Below are 6,046 nucleotides of genomic sequence, written 5' to 3'. Positions count from 1 at the left end.
CCTGTACACTGTTAGGGGGATATAAATTGGTGCATCAACTGTGAAAAACAGTATGGAGGTTCCTCAGAAAGTTAAAAATAGAGCTACCATATGATCCAGAAACTCCAGTCCTGGGTATATATCCAAAGAAAATTAAAACACTAATTTGAAAAGACACATACATTCCAACATTCAGAGCAGCATTATTTACAATAGCCAAGATACAGAAACAACCTAAGTGTCCATCACGAGAAGAATGGATAAAGAAGAATAGAAGATGTGTCATGCATGTATGAAAGTGAAAAAGTGAAAGTGAAGTCACTGAGTCATGTCCAACTCTTTGCGACCCCATGGACTGTAGCCCTCCAGGCTCCTCTGTCCATGGGATTTTCCAGGCAAGAATACTGGACTGGGTTGCCATTTCCTTCTCCAGGAGATCTTCCCGACCCAGGGATTGAACCCGGGTCTTCTGCATTGTAGGCAGATGCTTTACCATCTGAGCCACCAGGAAAGTCCTGTGTATATGTGTGTGTGTGATATGCCAGATAAAGCATATCCTTTAACTCAGTAATTCTGGTAATGTATCTGAAGAATATATTTTATATATATATATATATATAAAACTCAGCTATAAAAATATGAAATTTTACCATTTGCAATAACATAGATGAACCTGGAGGGTGTCATGCTTAGTGAAATAGGTCTGGTAGGGAAAGACAAATACTGAATGCTATCACTTACATGTGGAATCTAAGAAAATACGGCAAACTAGTAGATATACCAAAAAGAAACAGTCTCATAGATACAGAAACAAACCAGTGGTTATAGGGGGGAGCAAGATAGGGGTAGGAGATTAAGAGGTACAAACTCCTATGCATAAAATAAGTAAGCTACAATGATAACTTTATACAGCACAGGGAATGTAGCTAAGATTTAATAACAATTATAAATGGAATATAATCTATAAAAACTGATTCACTATATGGCACATCTGAAACATAATATTATAAATCAACTATGTCTCAAGTTAAAAAAAAAAAAAACTTACCCTTTAACCCAGTAATTCTGGTAATGTATGTATCCTAAGAAAATAAAAACCTTTATGTACATACACAAATAAAACAAAACCTACATGATTTTCCAGATTTGGAAACAAGGGTATTGGTTTGTTGGATCATTTCTAACCAAACTCGAAGTGGAGGTCCTAGCTAGCTTAATCAGACAATAAAAGGAAATAAAATATACACAGATTGGAAAATATTACTTATAATTGTCTTTTTTTTGGAAATGGAATTGCCATATATATATATATGAAAGAATATACAAAAAAGTAAACAGAATGAGTAAGTGAATTAATCAAGTTTGTGGGATACAAGATCAGTACATGAAAAAATCAATTGCATATCTATTGGCAAATAAACATCTAAAACCAAATTCAAATATTATCATGTACAGTAGCATCAAGAAACATGAAATACCTAGAGAAACATTAGCAAAATATATGCAAAACCTATAAGTGAAAATTACATACTGCTGAGAAAAAAGAAGAAATAAAGAAATGTGATACCCTAATTTTCTTGGGTTGGAAAACTCCAAGTGTTAAGTTATCAGTTCTTTCCAAATTGATCTACAGCTTCACCCTCAATAAAAATGTCAGCAAGTTTTTCATGTAAAAATTTACATAACTATTTTAAGATTACTATGGAAATATGAGGAATCTATTTAAAACAACAACGATGAGTTAAAGGATCTTTAATACTTGATTTCAGGACTTCCTACAAACCTTCAATTTTCAAGAGAGTAAGTATAATATTGGTATAAGGAGCAAATGGAACCAAATAGAAAGTCTAGAAACATACACCATAGTCAATTAATTTTTGACAAGGGTGCCAAGCTAATCTAATGGAGTAAAGAAGAGTTGTTTCAATAAATACTGTAACAACTGAATAATCACATGGAAAACATATTTGGATGTGAATTTCACACTGCCACACAAATGAAACTGAAATAGATCTTAGAACTTAATATAAAAGTACAAACTGTAAAACATACAGAAAAAAAAAGTCTTTCAATTCTTGCTTGCCACAGAAAAAATTTCTTAAGACACTACACCAAAAATAAACTAATTCATCAAATATATAAACTTTAAATATATGCACAGGGGGTGGGAGGGAGGCTCAAAAGGGAGCAGATATATGTATACATATAGCTGGTTCATGTTGTTGTACAGCAGAAACTAGCACAACATTGCAAAGCAATTATGCTCCAATTAAAAAAAATAAATAAAAAATATAAACTGAACTTTAAATACATGTACAATTTCATTAAATACATAAAATTTAAGTATACAACTTTAAATATATGCACAATTGTCTTTAGTAAATACTTCATGAATGAATGAGTATCAAATATGAATGAAATGAATATCCAACAAGCACATGAATAAACTTGCAGCATCCTTGGTCCTCAGGGAAATAAAAATAAAATCCATAATCAGATAACAGTTCCCATCTTCTATAATGGCTAAATTGTAAAAGTGTCACAAAACCGAAAGTTAATGAGGATGTGGAAAAACTGCAACTTCTTACACTGATGGTGGGACTCAAAAAGATACAGCAACTTTGAAAACCATGTAGACAGTTTCTTTAAGACTTAACAATACCACACCATATGATGCAACCTTGCTACTCTTAGGTATCTGCCCAGGAGAACTGGAAGCTTCTGTCCAAAGACTTCCACAAAAAACGCTCATAGCCACTTTATTCATAATAGCCAAAATATAAAAAGAACTGCAATCTCCATCAACTCATAAATAGGTAAACAGTAAGTGGTATAACCAGATAAATTCTGACTCAGTAATGAAAAGAACCTGCTTTCTGATGCATGTTAGCACATGGATGAACCTCAAAAACATTATGCCAAGTGAAGAAACCAAGATAAATCAAACCACATCAATGTGAAATTACCCAAAAAGGCAATTTTATAGAGACAAAAAAACAGGATCACAGACATTTCAAAGTAACCTTTAGTAATATGTCATCATATCTTTAACTTTCATACTATTAATTATAAATGTAGCATGCATTCTATGTAGAACTTCCAAAACAATACAAATGCATACCCCTTTGCAGAAAGAAATCATGACTATCCATCAAACATGTATATTAGCAAATGCAAACACACATACACATTTACATAAATAATACATTTGTCTATTTATGCACTTCTCTGAAAATCCACAATTTAACTTTTTTATTGGCAGTGTATATTGGAGATATGTTTTCTGTAACTGTATATAGATTTACCAGATTGATTGTGACAGTTGTATGGCCTCACAACAGGCAGCCTGGGTCCCACATGGAGCATTTACTTTTGCAAATGAATAGAGGAGCATGGCATAACCAGAAACAAATTAAGGCCCTCCTGGCCCCATCCCGAACCTGGAGGGAAACTCAGAGGTCCCAGCTTAGTATGCCTTCTGTTGGACAGGTCACCTCCACTCCCTTGGTCTGGGAAACCATCCCCCTCCCCCCGGCCCCCCCGCACTGGGAACATCCCATTCCCCTCACCCAGGCTGCTCAACTGAGGTAAATTCTTAAAGCAGAAGGGGAATTTGGCAAGGACAGAATCGAACAAGGTCCCCCCCACCTGGGGGAGACAGGGAGCAGCAACTCCAGAACCCTGCACCCAGACACTCATATGCAAGTTTAAGTAGCTGTACTAGAAATAGTTCTAGAAATGGAATTACTGCACAAGGTAATGCAAACAAAAATTTTGCAGAACAGTGTCAAATTTATTTCCAAAACAAGTGCAACATTTTAAACTCCTTCATAATCTAATATTAGAGTAGAAATATAAAAGTTATCTTATCATTTAATTTATATTAAATATTAAGTATATTTAGTACACTTACTGGGCTTCTATATTTTTTCATATTTATTCTTTGTTTTTTTTTTAACAATCACTCTTTGTTTAAAACTATTTGTTTAAAAAAAAAAACTATTTGTTTAAATAGGCTATCATTTCATTATTATCTGAAATACCAAAATTATTACATATTAAGCATACATATAATACATATTTTTGTTTTACTTTCATTTATGTTCCATTTGTTACTGCATTGATTCTGACTTGAACACTTGTATATAAGTTAATGCATATAAGGTGTTCTGTGAAAACTCAATGTTACATAATTACTGTACATATAAAACATTTTGCCATAGGTAATACAAGTGTCACTTCTTTATTAAGAAAGTTCTTACATAATTTTTCATCCAGGTCAACATTAGCATCAGATCACCAATTATGATGGAAAGAGCTTTAATTTTTGGCAACTTTGCTTAGAAATATGCCTAAATTACTTTGGCTATGAATTATTCAAACAAATATTTTAGTAAGGAAAAAAAGCAAATTTAATTTTTTTGGCTTTTGGTATTTTTATGCTAGCTTTCTTCTTTGTTGCTTTAGTTTATTATTGCTACCAGTCAAATTAGCTTACTTATAGAAATTAATAGAAATTATAAATTATATATAGAAATTATTTTGATTAAAAATAGCTAAAAATTTGTCAAAATGTTTTACCGTATTTTATATTCATCACATACATGTAATGTGAAGTGAACAAATATATTTCCACCAACTGCCAGAGAAATAAGGACATAGTACCACAAAATGAGCAGTAATATAAATGACTAACCTCCAGTTAAAAACCAAAACCGCATTCAGTGGGGGTGATGTCGTCACGGGCTTTGAAATGATGGCTGTCTTCTCAATAGCATTCACGGAGAACTATAGCCAGGGTGAAAGAAGAAATAAAACCCTCGAGGTGGAATTCTACACTCAGCAAGATAATCCTTCCAAACTGTGACCAAAATAAGACACATCCACATAAACGAATCTGAGACAATTTATCTTAACGGTTCGTAATTCACCATGCTACCGGAAGTTCTACTAGCGGAAGGGAAGTGACACGTAATGAGAACGGAGAACCACTCAAATACGAGGAAATAATACTGGGAGGTGGGTCAAGATGGCCTCCCCCATTGATGACAGTTGGTGATGGCAGTTGACTGTGACGTCAGCCTAGGAATTTATGCGGCATCACAAGTGCTGACATCTGTCAGTTAAAAAGTCATGAGGGCTTTCCAAAAGTTCAGGGCTTTCCCATCCAGAACTAGCTGAGGGACAGTGTGGTTTGAGGGGTTTTGTGGGGCTGGGGTCCTCTAACCTCACCCAACTCAATGCCGATGCCTCCTCTAAACTAAAACATTTGGCGTCACCTCCACCATCAGTGCCAATATGCCTCACTAAATGTGAACATTAACAACTGAATAGACACTTTTCTCTGTCAGGAGTTGCAAGTCTGACACGCTGCAAATAAAATGCAAAATATGCATTCCTGAAGAAAATATCTTGTTTCCAAAAGTATGCATTAAAAACAAGGGTTATAGGATAATGGGTTATATCACACCTCTCCAACCTACAATTTGATTAGAGAACAAAGAAATAACTGTGATAGCATACTAACAGTTAAAAATGTTATCGGTTTCTAATATATGAGGAAATATTTCAATAAATACAGGGTTTTAACTTTCAAGAAAATTGCAGGCAACATGATGCAAACAGAGGTAAGGACCTATTGAGCCTACTAAGCTATGAGGAGCAAAAGACACAGTCTGGGAGTACCACAGCAAGAAGACCAAAGTGCATATCCACATTAAGTCAGGAAAAATGACACTAGGTAAAGTAACATCCTATAAAGAATCACATAACTTCAGCTTGCTGTGTTCAATTGTGCTACTATACTTTGCTCCTGTTACTTTTGTGTGGAATTAGTTACTTTCAGAATGTGTGGAAGTGTGTTTAAAATGCCTCAGATAAAAATGCAATTAAAAACTTAATTTTCATAATAAAAATGTTTAAAAAACACAAAAGTAGGCATAAGAGCAGGAACAGAGAAATAAAGAGATTGGAAAACAGAAAATGAAAGGCAAGATGGTCAACTTTAAAACAAACTATATAACAACTAAACTTCAAAAGACTTAAGCATTCCAATTAAAAGTAGAGA

The 6,046-nt window shown here is 34.0% G+C and overlaps 1 non-coding gene across 1 annotated transcript; it reads right to left on the bottom strand.

The window, feature by feature from the left end:
* Window positions 1-417: 417 nt before the first annotated feature.
* Window positions 418-490, bottom strand: TRNAC-ACA. Its single transcript has one exon. It is a non-coding gene; the product is annotated as a tRNA-Cys (tRNA).
* Between the last annotated feature and the right edge of the window lie 5,556 nt (window positions 491-6,046).

The sequence above is a fragment of the Cervus canadensis genome, chromosome X (genome assembly GCF_019320065.1).
Source record: "Cervus canadensis isolate Bull #8, Minnesota chromosome X, ASM1932006v1, whole genome shotgun sequence".
NCBI classification, from domain to species: domain Eukaryota; kingdom Metazoa; phylum Chordata; class Mammalia; order Artiodactyla; family Cervidae; genus Cervus; species Cervus canadensis.
The sequence above is the reverse complement of the archived record's forward strand: the minus strand, read 5'-3'. Positions and strand labels throughout refer to the sequence as shown.